Consider the following 20,659-nt stretch of genomic DNA (forward strand, 5'->3'; position numbering starts at 1 on the left):
ATTCCCACAGCCAGATGTCATTCCTGCCCAAACAAAAACAGGTCATGATAAAAGCAAAAATCAATGTCGTAAAGAGCAGAAGATCAGTATCATTAAGAGACGCCATGTCGGTCCTGGGGTCTATGACATCCTGTATTCAGATGGTGGCCTGGGCTCAGGCGCATACCCGAACATTACAGACCCACATCCTACGAATTGGGATGGATCCCCACGGTCTCTGAACAAGAGAATCCCTATACCACCACGAGTAAGGACCTCTCTATTCTGGTGGCTGAACGAAAAAAATCTGAACAGAGGAGTACCATGGATCCAGAATCCGCTAGTAACCATAAACGTGGATGCCAGCGAAAAGGGATGGGGAGCCATGGTCTCCCAAGAGCTATTCCAGGGTATATGGACCAAAGAGGTGAGCCAATGCTCATCAAATTTCAGAGAACTAAAAGCCGTAGAGGAAGTCCTTAGAGCAGCAGAGCCTCTGGTCCAAAAATCTCACATTCAGATATTTTCAGACAATATCACCACGGTAGCCCACCTTCGTCATCAAGAGGGCACAAGATATGAAAGCTTAAAAGCAATCTCAGCAAGAATATTCTCCTGGGCCGAAGAACATCTTCTATCCTTGTCGGCTCTTCATATCAAAGGTTCAGTCAATATCCAGGCCGACTTCTTAAGCAGAACAAAGATTCATCTAGGAGAGTGGAGCCTAAACCCAGACATCTTCCAGATGTTAGACGAGAGATGGGGCTATCCAGAGGTAGATCTCTTCGCCGGACACCAGAACGCGAAAGTACCTCAATATTTCTTCCTGGATCCAAACGGCCCTTGCCTTGGCGTGGACGCATTCGCTTACAAATGGTAATTCAAACTAGCGTATGCCTTTCCCCCATTACCTATTCTTTAAAAAACCTTACAGAAGATAAGGACCGAAGGGACCAGAGTAATCCTAGTGGCCCCTCGCTGGCCAAAAAGAAGTTGGTTCGGAACGTTAACCAGTCTGAGTGTGGAGAGCCCTCTAATCCTTACTCCCATCAAGGATCTCCTTCTCCAGGGACCGATTCACCATCCGGATCCCGAGAGACTACACCTAACTGCCTGGCTTTTGAATTCCTGATATTAAAAACAAGAGGCCTCTCAAAGAAAGTCATCAAAACTCTCCAGAAGAGCAGGAAACCTGTAACGAACACCATTTACCATAAGATCTGGAAAACCTTCTTAAGGTGTTGTGCACCCACTCGCCCAGACCCTCATAGGGCTGATGTGGCTCAGATTCTAGACCTTTTACAAGAAGGTCTGGACAAAGGTCTCATATCTAGTACTCTTAAGGTCCAGGTAGGGGCGTTAAGTTAATACTTCAATCAAAGACTAGCGGAACTTCAGTGGGTGAGAAGATTTATGACAGCAGCCACCCGCATCCACCCTAGAGTAACAGACCTGGTTCCCCTTGGGCCTTAACATTGTTCTGAAAGGGTTAACCTTTCCACCCTTTGAGCCCTTATCAACCATAAGACTGGACAGGCTGACCTGGAAAACGGCTTTCCTGGTGGCAATAACTACAGCCAGAAGAGTGTGTGAACTACAGGCCCTTTCGGTCAACGAACCCTACCTGAGAATCCTGGAAGATCGTCTAATTTTCCAACTTGACCCTTCATTTCTACCTAAGGTGGTCTCAAATTTCCACAGATCTCAGGAGATAATCCTGCCATCTTTTTGTGACAACCCAAAAGACAAAAAAGAGAAGGAATTCCACACTCTGGATGTTCGCAGAATAGTACTGCACTATCTTCAGGAAACAGAAGAAGGAAGGAAAGACAACAACCTATTTGTCCATACACAAGGTCCAAACAGAGGAAAGAAAGCATCAAAATCCACAATAGCCAACTGGATTTAGATGGCCATTACGGAGGCTTACCAGATCCAGGATCTACCTATTCCAGCAAAGCTCATGGCCCATTCTACAAGGTTGATATCTGTCTCCTGGGCCGAAAAAGCCAGCGCATCCATCAAACAGATTTGCAGAGCTGCCACATGGTCCTCAATTCATACTTTCTCCAAACACTACAGACTAGACCTAATGTCTGTTGGAGATTTAGCCTTCGGAAGGAAGATCCTTCAGGCTATTGGCCCTCCCTAGTATATTTTTGGTATACCTCCTGTGTGCTGTTGTGGGGGGTTATTAGAGAAAATAAAATTAGACTTACCGGTAATTCGGTTTCTAATAACCCACCACGACAGCATGGGTAATTCCCTCCCCCTCGCTTATTGTTTCTACGACAGCTTGATCAGTAGAAATAAAAATTAATTTGAAGCATCTATACTCTTGTGGTCCTTTGTAATAACAATGGAGGGAGGATGTGGGAGGGGCTATTTAAACCTCTTCGTATTTCCTGTCCCTATTAGGGTGGGGTTACATCGCCCTGTGTGCTGTCGTGGTGGGTTATTAGAAACCGAATTACCGGTAAGTCTAATTCTATTTTTTTATTGTTATCATTTTGATTTGTCTTTTGGGCATGTAGCATACTATATCAAAAAGGTTTGTTTATGAGTTACAAAAAGAAACAACATTCTTTTGTTAAATCCCTCATGGCTCCAGCTTAGATGCTCTTGTGGTTCTTAGTCCTTATTTACCTCTTTCTTTCCAGCAGCAATGACATAATATGACCTCTGTAGCCACTCATTGGCCTCAGTGGTCCCATGAGATACTGGAATGGCAGTTACATTATAGCTGCTGGAATGTAAACAAAAACCAGTGTGGAGGGGGAACCCTGGAACAGCAGAGCTAGGCTGGCAGGAGACTTTCCAGATGGTTTATGCATTTTTATTTACATGCAATGTTTTTCTTTGTAGATTTTCTGCCACAAATTTTGTTTTTTACTCTAAAACAAACTAATGGCAAAAGATTTGGCAACAGAATTTAACCCCTAAAGGGCGCAGCTAATGTTTTGTTTTTTTAGAATGAAGCTTATTTTTAAATTTTTGCCTGACCATATTCAGAGTGTCATATATGTATATATGTTTTTTTTTTTTATAAAATTTTGCTTTGTAAGGTGTGTTTTTTTTTTTTGCCTTTCTAGATAAATCGATTTATTTATTTTAAACGTTTTCTGAACATACATGTTAAAGTAAATGTTTTAATTGCAACATTTGTAACTATTAAATTATTGGTCCAGGACTTTTACATTGATGGTTTATTCTTAGGATAGGACCTCAATATCCAATTGGTGTGGGAGCAATACTCAGCACTCCCGCCGATGAGCTGTTCCCGGCACTGGGAGTGGCCGGGTGTGCTCGGTTGGCGGAGCTGCACATCTCCATCAATAGAATAGTGTCCGTGACCGGGTACATCCACCACCTATTTATTCTTTGTGAATTGGTATTTTTAATATAATTTATAATAAAGTATATTTTTGTTAGTATCCCACTACAAATATATACTAATTAACTGAATACTATGACTTAAATATTACTGTACCAATAAGTCCATAAACATTTACGGCCGGATATGCTCAGCTGCATAGCGGCACAGCTCCTTCAACTGTATAGTGGCCGCAGCCGGGTACCGCACATCCTCCTCTTTTTCGAATTAATAGAGCACCGGGTACAGCTGATCAGCGGGGGTGCTGGCTGTTACACCTCCACGGATCAGGTATTGATGACGTATCCTAAGGATAGGCCATCAATGTAAAAGTCTTAGACAACCCCTTAAATGGGATCTCTCTTATGTGCTTCTTGTATATTATAAGTCTTATACTATAAGACTTATTTAATAACAATTCTTATAAAATTGAGTTTATTCTTTTCTTAACTACTGGCAGCCCGAGTTCCGAAACAAGTACGTTTCGGAAGCTAGAACATAATTATGCTCTACATAATAAAAACTAACTCAAATGACCCATGTCTATTTGCCTTTTTACAAGATAAACAACAAAGTTATCATAATTAATAAATTGGTAAATGGCATTACGGAAAACAAAAATAAAATGTAGAAGATTACAGAGACGTTCGCCAATTCAAAAAGTGAATTGCCCAGGGCAGATCGCGTGGAAATCTCTCTATATGCCTTATCACCTTCAGCTGATCTTGTTAAAATCTCTTCCTCAAGAACATTTCTATTCAATGATGTTACAACTAATTGTGTACCATTGCAGAGTCCTTGTTTTGTATTCAAATTTCTCAGCATAATAATGCTACCCACCTTAAGTCTAAGGCAATGACTTGGCATGCCTGATGGGGTTAAGCTATTTAAAAATTCAATAGGAAAATGTTCCCTTTCATCGACGTCATCTACAACAACAGAGTCATCGCTTCAACGTCAGCTGATGTTTTTCTCGGACTCACCTCAATATTAAGCTCTTTATGTAGTAAGATTTTTCAACTGATTTACTTACACATTCTATTTTTCCTTTTTTTGACTCCCAAGGACATTCTTACCATTGTTTTGTCACCTTCCTTGTTAATCAGTGAGCATACTTGTAGGTTTGTTGTTTTTTTTTTTCATTTTAAATTCTTGATCACTTGTTTTTCTAATCAGTCCCTTTCACATAATTAGTCCTATGAACTGGTCATTTAACCCCATCAGATGCCACAGTCAATGCTAACTGCAGCACCTTATGGTTTTACAGAAAAAAAAATAATTATTAATGAAACGTATATCAACTTAATTGGTATCACTGCATTTGTAATGACTCATACTATAAAAAAACTTGTTTCATAAAGAAAGTTGCTAAAAAAATCTTCGAGTCACCCCGAAAATAATAAAACCTCATGCAGTGTTGTAGTGCTGCTCAAAGTGTTGACGTAACACAACGCAGAAACATTTCAGCGTAAAGTATTGATTTTCATATATTTACCAGGCTACATGTGCTATCATTATAAGCTTAGATGTATACCAGGCTATATGTCTTATCATTATAAGCTTAGATGTATACCAGACTATATGTCCTATGATAATAAGCTTAGATGTATACCAGGCTATATGTCCTATCATTATAAGTGTCACAATTCCACCCCTCAGTGTGTCTGGGATGCAGTTACTGACAACTCAGTCGTCAAATCTGGTACAGGGGCGTGCTGAAGCTGTCAGTACTTTGATTAAGAGCTCAGTGTCCAGTCTGGTGCAGGGGTGTGCTGAGCTGTCGGTGTTTTGATTGACAACTCGGCCGTCCAATCTGAGACTGGGAGGTGCTGGCTGTTTCCAGGTATTCATTGTCCCAGGTGATTACTTAGCTGGGCTGTTAGTCCCATACCTCTGCCAGACGTTGCTTCAGCTAAGTGTGGTTGGTTTTCTCTGAGCCTAGTGTTTTGATCTTTTGTTGCCTGACCTTGGACCTCTTTCTGACCATCTGTCTGTTTAACCCTTTTGTTTTGATCCACTATCTTCCTGGTATTTTGACATCGGACCATTACCTGACGATGCCTCCTCTGTTTGTGACGTACCCTCAGACTCCTTGACTATACAAACTCACGGCTTGTCTGTGAGAAGTGACTCAGCATCACATTACATCTGGCCTATACGATTTTTTTTTTCCGCCAGTGTGGATCCTGTTCACACGCATAGTGACCAGGTAGTGAATTTGACGCAGATGACTCAGGATCTGGCAAAGGAATGCCAGAGTCTGGAATCATCACAATATCAGTTGCAGGGTCAGATAATTAATTTTCTGAATACTTACCTCCATTGGAAGATATGTTGTGATTTACCTGGATGATATTCTAATTTTCTCTCCCGGTTTGGACTCTCACCAGGAACATGTCTGTGTTTTATTACAAAGGTTGAGGGAGAACTGTCTGTTTGCTAAATTAGAGAAATGTGTTTTTTTCTGTTCAGGAAATTTCATTATTGGGGTTTATCTTGTCAGCAGAAGGGTTTAGGATGAACCCTGGGAAGGTGCAGGCCATAATTGATTGGGTTCAACCTCATGATTTTAAAGCTTTGCAACGTTTTCTGGGATTCACCAACTAGTATAGGAAATTTATCAAGGGCTTTTCTCAGATTGCTAAACCTCTTACTGACCTGTTACGTAAGTGGATGAATCTCAAGGTTTGGTCACTGGATGCTATCAGGGCTTTGAAAAATGAAGAGTATTTCATGTCTGCTCCCATTCTAATCCAACCAGATCTCCAAGAAACATTCATTGTGGAGGTGGATGCTTCGGGGTAGGGACAGTTTCATCGCAGGGGCTCAAAACTCTGACTATCCTGCGTCCATATGCTTTTTTTTCTAAAAAATTCTTATCTTTGGAAAGAAATTATGATGTTGGGAATTGTGAGCTACTTGCTGTTATATTGGCTTTTGTGGAATGGAGGCATTTTTTGGAGAGGGCAGTTCATTCAGTTACTGTGGTCACTGATCACAAGAATCTAGCTTACATAGAATCAGCTAAACAGCTAACTCCTAGACAGGCGAGACGGTCCTTGTTTTTCTCTAAGTTTAATTTTTCTATCACATTCAGGCCGGGGTCTAAGAATGTGAAAGCTGACGCATTATCTCATAGTCTCTATTCGGTTTCTCATCCAGAACCTCCATCCTCCATTATTCCTCAGGTTATTGTGGTTTCTATGGTAACCTCGGGGTTGTAAGAGGAGATCCATAAAGTCCCGTCACTGGCTCTTTCCGCTACTCCAGGGTCCAAATTATTTGTGCCTGTGTACCTAAGATTGCGTCTGTTACGGGGGTTTAATGATTCCGTCTTGAGGTGGTCATCCTGGGGTTACTGCTACAGAGAAAGCCATTGCTAGACTTTTTTGGTGGCCGTCCATCAATAATGATATTAAAGATTTTGTATCCGCCTTTGAAGTCTGCGTACGCGCTAAAGTCTGTCCTAACCGGCCGGCCAGGGAATTGGCTCCATTGCCAATTCCAGAAATTTCATCACGGATTTGCCTCTGTCTGGTGGGAAAACTGCTATCTGGGAGGTAGTTGACCAATTCAGCAAGCAAGCTTATTTTGTTCCTTTGTCGGGATTACCTAATGCAGAGACACTCTTCAGGGTGTTTATTTCTCATATTGTAAGGTTACATGGAATCCCTCCTAACATTGTGTCTGATAGGGGAGTGCAATTTATCTCCAAATTCTGGAGTTTTTTTGTGGTAAATGATTGACTTGTCATTTTCAGGGCTGTGGAGTCGAAGTCAGAGTCGTGGAGTCGGAGTCGGAGCCCATTTTGGTGGAGTCGGAGTCGGTATAAAATGGACCGACTCTGACTTCTAAAATATATAATAAATTGGCTACAGTAGTTCAATGCAGTTTGTGGGGAATATTTTTTCATAAGAATTTGGAAAAGTTATGAAATGTCCTATAAATGTGTGTCCTATTCCTGATCTAAGGGTCTAGACTTTTAGCTGAGATTAATCTGTGCTACAGTAAATTTATCACTTAAACATGAGCCATGTATGAGGGAGTCGGAGCCGTGGAGTCGGTGTCATGGAAATTGAGGAGTCGGAGGTTTGGCTTACCGACTCCACAGCCCTGGTCATTTTCATCTGCTTACCACCCTGAAACCAATGGTCAGACTGAGAAGACAAATCAATCTTTGGAACAAATTTTAAGGTGCTTTGTGGCAGCTCGGCAGGAGCACTGGTCTCTGTTTTTACCTCTCGCTGAATTTTTTTTCAGTCAAGTAACAGTCGAGTAAATCAGTCTGCTGAAACCTCACGGTTTTTATGTAATTATAGTTTTCATCCCCATTTTGGTGAATTTTCTAGGATTAATTCTGAATGTCCTGAGGTAGAGGTCGCCGTGCAGAGACTTGGGGATGTCTGGAGGGAGGTTTAAAAAAATATTGGGACCGCTCAGATTCACAAAAAAATGGAAGGCCGATAGAAGACATTCGGTGGGTACTGTTTTTAAGATTAGGGATAAGGTTTGGTTGTCATCTAGGAATATTAAACTTAAAGCGCCGTCAGCGAAATTGGGTCCAAAGTTTATTGATCCATATGAGATGCTGGATGTGGTCAATCTGGTGGCATTCAAATTAAAGCTTCCTCCATTTGTTCTCATCCCTAACGTGTTCCATAAATCCCTATTAAAGGAGTTTTGCGCCTCCTGCAGTGTCTCCCTCATCCCTGCCTCCTCCAGTTTCTGTTGATGGTGGCTTGGAGTATGAGGTTCAGAGGGTTGTGAATTCTCGTAGGGTCCTAAATTCCCTCCAGTACCTCATCGACCGCAGGGGATACGGGCAAGAAGAGAGATCCTGGGTCCCAGCTCAAGATATGAAGGCTGAGCGGTTAGTCAGTGTCTTCCATCTAAAATTTCCTGGGAAACATGGGGGTCTGTTGGCCCCCTCTAGAAGAGGGGTACTGTCATGATTGCACCCCTCAGTGTGTCTGGGATGTAGCTACTGATGGCTTAGCTGTCCAGTCTGGTACAGGGGCGTTCTGAAGCTGTCAGTACTTTGACAGCTCAGTGATCAGTCTGGTGCAGGGGCATGCTGAGCTGTTGGTGTTTTGATTGACAGCTCGGCCATCCAATTTGAGACTGGGAGGTGCTGACTGTTTCCAGGTGTTCATTGTCGCAGGTGATTGCTTGGCTACTTAGCTGGGCTGTTAGACCCAGACCTCTGCCAGACGTAGCCTAAGTTAAGTGTGGTTGGTTTTCTCTGTGCCTAGTGTTTTGCTTGATGATCTTTTGTTGCCTGACCTTGGACCTCATTCTGACCATCCGTCTGTTTAACCCCTTTGTTCTGATCCGTTATCTTCCTGGTATTTTGACCTCAGACCATTACCTGACTACGCCTTTGTCTCTTCCCTCTGTTTATGACAAACCCTCCTGGCTTTTGACCTCGGACTCCTTGACTATCCCGACTCTCGGCTTGTCCGTGAGAAGTGACTCAGCGTCACAATAAGCTTAGATGTATACAGGGCTGCCACCAGGAATTTCTGGGCCCCATACTAGCAACATTTTCGGGCCCCCTTGAGACTCTGCCTCCACCCCAGCTCCGCCTCCATCCCTCGAATCTTCCACAGTCACATCGCCCACTCTTGGAAAAACTCCACTTCTGCACCACATCCTCACCAATCACACATTAACAGTTCCCATCGAACACCATATCACATAGCCATCAGCTTTTGTTTTGGCCAAAAGATTTTTTAAGCCACCACCACGACAAGGTAGACTCTTCCGGCCGGGCTCTACTCTAACCTATTAAACATTTCTTAAAATATCCAGTCCTCTTTTTAGGTATATTTTTATTTATTTTTCTTTAAGGGAATGTATCACATAAATGTTTTAAAATGACCAATAATATCACAAGAGACAAATGCCATCACACCATAGCCAGACCACATATTACCACCACATAATGACAGAATAATACCACATACAAGGAATACCGCCACACCATGACTAGACCACATATTACCACCACATAGTGACCGAATAATACCACATACAAGGACCAAATACCGCCACAACATGACCAGACCACATATTGCCACCACATAGTGTCCGAATACTACAATACTGATCATTAATAAAAAAAAACAATACTAATATTACCATAAGTGTCATTATACACAGGAGCTCTGTACATGGTGTATAGTGTCAGTGAACAGATAACACACTGAGTCACCGGTGACGTCTCTAGGTGAAGTCCTTCATCATCACTTTTCTCCTTCATCCAGCGCAGAACGCCATCACTTCTTCCAGCCAGGACTCATCTGTGCATAAAATAACACACAGTTATGTAGAGCACATTCCCCAACTTCTACATTACGCAGCTGAACCCACCATTAATATATAATTAGCTATTTTGCAACCCACCATTCCAAATATAAATTGTAATTCACCACTGTGTCCCCACTGTCTGTAAATAGCCACTTTCCCCACCTAATAAATGTATACATTAATTAGAACCTGCACTCTTTCCCCCAATTCATTACCAGTCACACTCCACCATCCTCAACGCCCCCTCTCCCAATTCATTATATTTACATACCCCAATTCATTTTGCCATGTCCTCTCTCTCTCTCCCATCCCCATTGCATCATCATTTACTCTCCCCCACCCCCAATTAATCATCATTTATTGTCCCCCACCCCAATTCATTATCATTTGCTCTCCCCACCCCCATGCTCAATTCATCATTATTTGCGCTACCCCGCCCTCAATTCATTATTTGCTCTCCCCATCCCCACTCCCAATTAACTTGCTCTCCCCACCCCCCACTCCCAATTCATCATTTGCTCTCCCCACCCCCATTCTTCATTTGCTCTCCCCCCACTCCTAATTCATCATCAGCTCTCCCCGCCCCCACTCCTAGTTATTTGCTCTCCCCACCCCCCACTCCCAGTTCATCATATGATCTGCCCACTCTCCAGTCCCAGTTCATCATATGCTCTGCCCAGTCCCAGTTCATCGTATGCTCTGCCCAGTCCCAGTCCATCATATGCTCTCCCCACTCCCAGTTCATCATATGTTCTGCCCACTCCCCAGTCCCAGCTCATCATATGCTCTGCCCACTCCCCAGTCCATCATATGCTCTGCCCACCCCCCACTTCCAGTTCATCATATGCTCTGCCCACTCCCAGTTCACCATATGCTTTGTCCAGTCCCAGTTCATCATATGCTCTGCCCAGTCCCAGTTCATAAGCCCTGCCCACTCCCCGTTCATCATATGCTCTGCACACTCCCTAGTCCCAGTTCATCATATGCTCTGCCCACTCCCCAGTCCCAGTTCATCATATGTTCTGCGCACTCCCCACTCTTAGGTTCATCTTATTCTCTGCCCACTCCCCAGTCCCAGTTCATCATATGCTCTGCCCACTCCCCAATCCCATTTCATCATATGCTCTGCCCACTCCCAGTTCATCTTATGCTCTGCCCACTCCCAGTTTATCATATGCTGTGCCCACTCCCCAGTCCATCATATGCTCTGCCCACCCCCCACTCCCAGTTCATCATATGCTCTGCCCACTCCCAGTTCACCATATGCTCTGTCCACTCCCCAGTCCCAGTTCATCAAATGCTCTGCCCAGTCTCAGTTCATCATAAGCCCTGCCCACTCCCAGTTCATCATATGCTCTGCCACTCCCCTGTCCCAGTTCATCACATGCTCTGCCCACTCCCCAGTCTCAGTTCATCATATGCTCTGCCCACTCCCCAGTCCCAGTTCATCATATGCTCTGCACACTCCCCACTCCCAGTTCATCATATGCTTCCATCCCCAAGATAATTTAATTAATTCTATTTAAAAAATTGCGCATGATACTGGCTGGTACGCGATGATGTTATCACGTACACGCCGACTCCAGCGCTTCACAGAAGAGGCGGAGGGACTCCCTTGGAGCTGCATGGCCATTCGGCTGTGAGAGCTCCAAGGCAGAAGCTCCCTGCACCGAGATATATGCCGCCACCGGCAGCACGCCAGCACGCGATACCCCGGGGCCCGGTGAGCAGAAGCACAAGAGAGTGGGCTCCGAACCGGGCCCCTGCTTTTTACTGCTGTTCACCGGGACCCATACAGCAGTAAGGGCAGTAATGCCCTGATGGCGGCCCTGGATGTATACCAGGTTATACTGTACTAGCTATTGAACCCGTTCTACGCCCCGGTAGCGAGCATTTTTATTGGTATATGGTCTCCCATGCTGGTATGTGCTGCCCCCTTCCTGGTATTTGTGCTGCCCCCCTCCTGGTATTTGTGCTGCCCCCATCCTGTCCCCACCATCCTATCCTGGTATGCATCGCACCCCTCATCCCTATCCTGGTATGCATGGCACCCCTCATCTTTATCTTGGTATGCATGGTTCCCCTCATCCCTATCCTGGAATGCATGGCACCCCTCATCCCCATCCTGGTATACATGGCACCCCTCATCCCCAATTCTGGTATGCATGGCACCCTTCACCCCCAATCCTGGTATGCATGACACCCCTCACCCCCAATCCTGGTATGCATGGCACCCCTCACCCCCAATCCTGGTATGCATGGCACCCCTCACCCCCAATCCTGGTATGCATGACACCCTTTGCTTCTAATCCTGGTATGCATGGCACCCCTCATCCTGGTATGCATGGCTCCCTCATACCCAATCCTGGTATGCATGGGCCCCTCACCCCCATCCTGGTATGCATGGCACTCCTCATCCCTATCCTGGTATGCATGGTACCCCATACCTCATCCCTATCCTGGTATGTATGGTACCCCTCATCCTGGTATGAATGGTACCCCTCATCCCTATCCTGGTATGCATGGCACCCCATCCCTAATCCTGGTATGCATGGTACCCCTCATCCCTATCCTGGTATACATGGTACCCCTCATCCCTATCCTGGTATGCATGACCCCTCATCTGAATTCTGGTATGCATGCCCCCCCCCCCACATCCCTATCCTGGTATGCATGGCACCCCTCATCCCTATCCTGGTATGCATGGCCCCCTCATCCCCAATCCTGGAATGCATGGCATCCTTCATCCCCAATCCTGGAATGCATGGCACCCCTCATCCCCAATCCTGGTATGCATGGCACCCTTTATTCCCAATCCTGGTATGCATGGCACACCTCATCCCCAATCCTGGTATGTATGGCACACCTCATCCCCAATCCTGGTATGCATGGCACGCCTCATAACCAATTCTGGTATGCATGGCACCCCTCACCCCCAATCCTGGTATGCATGGTACCCCTCACCCCCAATCCTGGTATGCATGACACCCTTTGCTTCTAATCCTGGTATGCATGGCACCCCTCATCCCTCATTCTGGTATGCATGGCTCCCTCATACCCAATCCTGGTATGCATGGGCCCCTCACACCCATCCTGGTATGCATGGCACTCCTCATCCCTATCCTGGTATGCATGGTACCCCATACCTCATCCCTATCCTGGTATGTATGGTACCCCTCATCCTGGTATGAATGGTACCCCATCCCTAATCCTGGTATGCATGGTACCCCTCATCCCAATCCTGGTATGCATGGCCCCTCATCCGAATTCTGGTATGCATGCCCCCCCCCCACATCCCTATCCTGGTATGCATGGCACCCCTCATCCCTATCCTGGTATGCATGACCCCCTCATCCCCAATCCTGGAATGCATGGAATCCTTCATCCCCAATCCTGGAATGCATGGCACCCCTCATCCCCAATCCTGGTATGCATGGCACCCTTTATTCCCAATCCTGGTATGCATGGAACCCCTCATCCCCAATCCTGGTATGCAATGCGCCCCTCATCCCCAATCCTGGTATGCAATGCGCCCCTCATCCCCAATCCTCGTATGCATGGCACCCCTCATCCCCAATCCTGGTATGCATGGCACACCTCATCCCCAATCCTGGTATGCATGGCACGCCTCATAACCAATTCTGGTATGCATGGCACACCTCATCCCCAATCCTGGTATATATGGCACCCCTCATTCCAAATCTGGTATACATTGCACCTCTCATCCCAATCCTGGTATGCATGGTACCCCTCATCCCCAATCCTGGTATGAATAGCACCCCTCATCCCCAATCCTGGTATATATGGCACCCCTCATTCCAAATCTGGTATACATTGCACCCCTGATCCCAATCCTGGTATGCATGGCACCCCATCTCTCATCCTGGTATGCATGGCCCCCTCATCCCAAATTTGGTATGCATGGCGCCCCTCATCCCCCAATCCTGGCATGTATGGTGCCCAGTCCCTCATCCTAGTATGCATGGCACCACTCATCCCCCAATCCTGGTATGCATGGCACCCAATCCCTCATCCTGGTATGTATGGTACCCCTCATCCCCATCCTGGTATGTATGGTACCCCTCATCCTGGTATGCATGGCACCCCATCCCTCATCCTGCTATGCATGGTACCCCTCATTCCTATTCTTGTATGTATGGCACCCCTCATCCCCCAATCCTGGTATGCATTGAACCCCTCATCCCCAATCCTGGTATGCAATGCGCCCCTCATCCCCAATCCTGGTATGCATGGCACCCCTCATCCCCAATCCTGGTATGCATGGCACACCTCATCCCCAATCCTGGTATGCATGGCACGCCTCATAACCAATTCTGGTATGCATGGCACCCCTCACCCCCAATCCTGGTATGCATGGCACCCCTCACCCCCAATCATGGTATGCATGACACCCTTTGCTTCTAATCCTGGTATGCATGGCACCCCTCATCCCTCATCCTGGTATGCATGGCTCCCTCATACCCAATCCTGGTATGCATGGGCCCCTCACCCCCATCCTGGTATGCATGGCACTCCTCATCCCTATCCTGGTATGCATGGTGCCCCATACCTCATCCCTATCCTGGTATGTATGGTACCACTCATCCTGGTATGAATGGTACCCCATCCCTAATCCTGGTATGCATGGTACCCCTCATCCCTATCCTGGTATACATGGTACCCCTCATCCCTATCCTGGTATGCATGGCCCCTCATCCGAATTCTGGTATGCATGCCCCCCCCCCACATCCCTATCCTGGTATGCATGGCACCCCTCATCCCTATCCTGGTATGCATGGCCCCCTCATCCCCAATCCTGGAATGCATGGCATCCTTCATCCCCAATCCTGGTATGAATAGCACCCCTCATCCCCAATCCTGGTATATATGGCACACCTCATTCCAAATCTGGTATACATTGCACCCCTCATCCCAATCCTGGTATGCATAGCACCCCATCTCTCATCCTGGTATGCATGGCCCCCTCATCCCAAATTTGGTATGCATGGCGCCCCTCATCCCCCAATCCTGGCATGTATGGTGCCCAGTCCCTCATCCTAGTATGCATGGCACCACTCATCCCCCAATCCTGGTATGCATGGCACCCCATCCCTCATCCTGGTATGTATGGTACCCCTCATCCCCATCCTGGTATGTATGATACCCCTCATCCTGGTATGCATGGCACCCCATCCCTCATCCTGGTATGCATGGTACCCCTCATCCCTATTCTTGTATGTATGGCACCCCTCATCCCCCAATCCTGGTATGCATGGAACCCCTCATCCCCAATCCTGGTATGCAATGCGCCCCTCATCCCCAATCCTGGTATGCATGGCACCCCTCATCCCCAATCCTGGTATGCATGGCACACCTCATCCCCAATCCTGGTATGCATGGCACGCCTCATAACCAATTCTGGTATGCATGGCACCCCTCACCCCCAATCCTGGTATGCATGGCACCCCTCACCCCCAATCCTGGTATGCATGACACCCTTTGCTTCTAATCCTGGTATGCATGGCACCCCTCATCCCTCATCCTGGTATGCATGGCTCCCTCATACCCAATCCTGGTATGCATGGGCCCCTCACCCCCATCCTGGTATGCATGGCACTCCTCATCCCTATCCTGGTATGCATGGTACCCCATACCTCATTACCTCATCGCTATCCTGGTATGTATGGTACCCCTCATCCTGGTATGAATGGTACCCCATCCCTAATCCTGGTATGCATGGTACCCCTCATCCCTATCCTGGTATACATGGTACCCCTCATCCCTATCCTGGTATGCATGGCCCCTCATCCGAATTCTGGTATGCATGCCCCCCCCCCACATCCCTATCCTAGTATGCATGGCACCCCTCATCCCTATCCTGGTATGCATGGCCCCCTCATCCCCAATCCTGGAATGCATGGCATCCTTCATCCCCAATCCTGGAATGCATGGCACCCCTCATCCCCAATCCTGGTATGCATGGCACCCTTTATTCCCAATCCTGGTATGCATGGAACCCCTCATCCCCAATCCTGGTATGCAATGCGCCCCTCATCCCCAATCCTGGTATGCAATGCGCCCCTCATCCCCAATCCTCGTATGCATGGCACCCCTCATCCCCAATCCTGGTATGCATGGCACACCTCATCCCCAATCCTGGTGTGCATGGCACGCCTCATAACCAATTCTGGTATGCATGGCACACCTCATCCCCAATCCTGGTATATATGGCACCCCTCATTCCAAATCTGGTATACATTGCACCTCTCATCCCAATCCTGGTATGCATGGTACCCCTCATCCCCAATCCTGGTATGAATGGCACCCCTCATCCCCAATCCTGGTATATATGGCACCCCTCATTCCAAATCTGGTATACATTGCACCCCTCATCCCAATCCTGGTATGCATGGCACCCCATCTCTCATCCTGGTATGCATGGCCCCCTCATCCCAAATTTGGTATACATGGCGCCCCTCATCCCCCAATCCTGGCATGTATGGTGCCCAGTCCCTCATCCTAGTATGCATGGCACCACTCATCCCCCAATCCTGGTATGCATGGCACCCCATCCCTCATCCTGGTATGTATGGTACCCCTCATCCCCTTCCTGGTATGTATGGTACCCCTCATCCTGGTATGCATGGCACCCCATCCCTCATCCTGGTATGCATGGTACCCCTCATCTCTATTCTTGTATGTATGGCACCCCTCATCCCCCAATCCTGGTATGTATGGCCTCCTCATCCCCCTATCTTGGTATGCATGGCACCCCATCCCTCATCCTGGTATGCATGGCACCCCTCATCCCTATCCTGGTATGCATGGCACCCCATCCCTTATCCTGGTATGCATGGTACCACTTATCCCTATTCTGGTATGTATGGCACCCTTCATCCCCCAATCCTGGTATGTATGGCCTCCTCATCCCCCTATCCTGGTATGCATGGCACCCCATCCCTCATCCTGGTATGCATGGTACCCCGCGTCCCAATTCTGGTATGTATGGCCTCCTCATCCCAGAAACCTGGTATTCATGGCACCCCATCCCTCATCCTGGTATGCATGGCACCCCTCATCCCTATCCTGGTATGCATGGCACCCCATCCCTTATCCTGGTATGCATGGTACCCCTCATCCCTATTCTGATATGTATGGCACCCTTCATCCCCCAATCCTGGTATGTATGGCCTCCTCATCCCCCAATCCTGGTATGCATGGCACCCCATCCCTCATCCTGGTATGCATGGTACCCTGCATTCCTATTCTGGTATGCATGGTACCCCTCATCCCTATTCTGGTATGCATGGTACCCCTCATCCTGATATGCTTAGCACCCCATCCCTCATCCTGGTATGCATGGTACCCCGCATTCCTATCCTGGTATGTATGGTACCCCTCATCCCTATTCTTGTATGCATGGCACCCCTCACCCCCCAATCCTGGTATGCATGGTCCCCTCACCCCCCAATCCTGGTATGCATGGTCCCCTCACCCCCCAATCCTGGTATGTGCGGTACCCCTCTTCCTGGTATGCATGGCACCCCATTCCTCATCCTGGTATGCATGGTCCCCTCACCCCCCAATCCTGGTATGCATGGTCCCCTCACCCCCCAATCCTGGTATGTGCGGTACCCCTCTTCCTGGTATGCATGGCACCCCATCCCTCATCCTGGTATGCATGGTACCCCTCATCTCTATTCTTGTATGTATGGCACCCCTCATCCCCCAATCCTGGTATGTATGGCCTCCTCATCCCCCTATCTTGGTATGCATGGCACCCCATCCCTCATCCTGGTATGCATGGCACCCCTCATCCCTATCCTGGTATGCATGGCACCCCATCCCTTATCCTGGTATGCATGGTACCACTTATCCCTATTCTGGTATGTATGGCACCCTTCATCCCCCAATCCTGGTATGTATGGCCTCCTCATCCCCCTATCCTGGTATGCATGGCACCCCATCCCTCATCCTGGTATGCATGGTACCCCGCGTCCCAATTCTGGTATGTATGGCCTCCTCATCCCAGAAACCTGGTATTCATGGCACCCCATCCCTCATCCTGGTATGCATGGCACCCCTCATCCCTATCCTGGTATGCATGGCACCCCATCCCTTATCCTGGTATGCATGGTACCCCTCATCCCTATTCTGATATGTATGGCACCCTTCATCCCCCAATCCTGGTATGTATGGCCTCCTCATCCCCCAATCCTGGTATGCATGGCACCCCATCCCTCATCCTGGTATGCATGGTACCCTGCATTCCTATTCTGGTATGCATGGTACCCCTCATCCCTATTCTGGTATGCATGGTACCCCTCATCCTGATATGCTTAGCACCCCATCCCTCATCCTGGTATGCATGGTACCCCGCATTCCTATCCTGGTATGTATGGTACCCCTCATCCCTATTCTTGTATGCATGGCACCCCTCACCCCCCAATCCTGGTATGCATGGTCCCCTCACCCCCCAATCCTGGTATGCATGGTCCCCTCACCCCCCAATCCTGGTATGTGCGGTACCCCTCTTCCTGGTATGCATGGCACCCCATTCCTCATCCTGGTATGCATGGTCCCCTCATCCCCACAATCCTGGTATGCATGGTCCCCTCATCCCCACAATCTTGGTATGCATGGTACCCCTCATCCCCCCAATCCTGGTATGCTTGGTACCCCTCATCCCCCAATACTGGTATGTATGGTACCCCTCATACCCCAATTCTGGTATGTGTGGCCCCCTCACCCCCCAATCCTGGTATGTATGGCACCCCTCATCCCTTTCAAGCTGCACACATACAAAAAAATAAACACTTATACTCACCTTTCTTCTCTGTGCTCCAGCGCTGCTGTGTCCTGTTCTGCCAGAGGTCGGGGGAGGAGTGCGGCGCCGGAGTCTGCTTGTGCCCATACCGGGCTGTCCGGCGCCATTTTGCTTAAGATACACTGCAAATGTGTCTTAAGTAAAATGCGCCGGATAGCGCTATGCACATGCGCCGATTCCGACGCCTCACTCCTGCCCCGGTCTCCAGCGAAGAGAGGTGCCGCTGCAACTCTCATAGAATCATAGAATCATAGAATGGTAGAGTTGGAAGGGACCTCCTGGGTCATCTGGTCTAACCCCCTGCTCAAAGCAGGATTCACTAGATCATCTCAGACAGATGTCTGTCCAGCCTCTGTTTGAAGACGTCCATTGAAGGGGAACTCACTACCTCTCGTGGCAGCCTGTTCCACTCATTAATCACCCTAACTGTCAAAAAGTTTTTTCTAATATCTAATCTGTATCTCCTCCCATTTAGTTTCATCCCATTGCTTCTAGTCTTTCCTTGTGCAAATGAGAATAAAGATGATCCTTCTACAATGTGACAGCCCTTGACATATTTGTAGACAGCTATTAAGTCTCCTCTCAGTCTTCTTTTTTGCAAGCTAAACATTCCCAAATCCTGCAACCGTTCCTCATAGGACATGGTTTGCAGACCAGTCACCATTCTGGTCGCTCTTCTCTGAACTTGCTCCAGTTTGTCTATGTCTTTTTTAAAATGTGGTAACACAGTATTCCAGATGAGGTCTGACCAAAGAGGAGTAAAGACCGATAATGACTTCACGTGATCTAGACTGTATGCTTCTGTTAATACATCCCAGAATTGTATTTGCCTTTTTTGCTGCTGCATCACACTGTTGACTCATGTTCAGTCTATGATCTATTAGTATACCTAAGTCTTTTTCACATGTACTGTTGCTTAGCTCTATTCCTCCCATTCTGTATATGCTTTTTTCATTTTTATTGCCCAGATGTAGTACTTTGCATTTTTCCCTGTTAAAAACCATTCTGTTGGTTGCTGCCCACTGCTCCAGTTTATTTAGGTCTTTTTGAATCCTCTCTCTCTCTTCTCTAGTATTAGCTATCCCTCCTAGCTTTGTGTCATCAGCAAATTTAATCAGTTTACCCTCAATTCCTTCATCTAAATCATTGATAAAGATGTTGAACAATACAGGTCCCAGGACGGAGCCCTGTGGTACCCCACTTGAGACATTCATCCAGCTGGATGTGAAGCCATTTACAACCACCCTTTGAGTCCGATCACTAAGCCAGTTATGAATCCACCTAACAGTTGCCTGGTCCATTGCATACTTGGTCATTTTTTCAATAAGGATGGTGTGAGATACTTTGTCAAATGCTTTGCTGAAGTCAAGATATACTATATCTACAGCATTTCCCTGATCCACCCAGTCAGTGATTCTGTCATAGAAGGAAATTAAGTTAGTCTGACATGACTTGTTAGTTACAAACCCATGCTGACTCTGGTTAATCACTTCATTCTTATCCATGTACTTACATACATGTTGTTTAATAATTTGTTCAAAGATCTTTCCTGGTATAGAAGTCAGACTCACCGGCCTATAGTTCCCTGGGTCCACCTTCTTCCCCTTTTTGAAGATAGGAACAACATTTGCTCTTCTCCAGTCTTCTGGGACTTCTCCTGTTCTCCAAGAATTTTCAAAGATTATGGAGAGTGGTTCTAAAATTTCTTCTACGATCTCCTTCAGTACTCTGGGGTGTAATTCATCTGGACCTGGAGACTTGAACTCATTTATGTTAGCTAAATATTCCCTCACAATCTTTCTGTTTACAGATAACTTGGATTCCTCTATTCCTTTAAAAGGACAGTGAAGATCAGTTGATGTTACATTTTCTTTCTGAGAGAAAACAGATGCAAAATAGGAATTAAAAAGTTCGGCCTTCTCAACATCCTCTCTTACCATTTCTCCATTTTCATCCTGTAAAAATCCTATAGCATCTTTGACTTTTCTTTTACTTTTGACATACCCCCAAAATCCTTTTTTATTGCTTTTGACATCTCTTGCAAGCCTTAATTCATTGTCAGCTTTAGCTAACCTGATACGTGCCCTCCCGGTCAGGTAAGTATGGCGTCGGAGATCGCGGTATGTGTTCAGTGTCTATGCATACCGTGATCTCCGGCGCCATACACTCCT

At 47.0% G+C, this 20,659-nt stretch overlaps 1 protein-coding gene across 3 annotated transcripts in view; it reads left to right on the top strand.

Annotated features, from left to right (window-relative positions):
* ENTREP1 (endosomal transmembrane epsin interactor 1) overlaps nt 1-20,659 on the top strand; it is a 159,252-nt gene that overhangs the window by 124,125 nt on the left and 14,468 nt on the right. The window lies entirely within an intron of this gene.

Source organism: Phyllobates terribilis, unplaced genomic scaffold (assembly GCF_046119375.1).
Source record: "Phyllobates terribilis strain yellow unplaced genomic scaffold, ASM4611937v1 Scaffold_1__5_contigs__length_1240528914, whole genome shotgun sequence".
Taxonomy (NCBI): Eukaryota; Metazoa; Chordata; class Amphibia; order Anura; family Dendrobatidae; genus Phyllobates; species Phyllobates terribilis.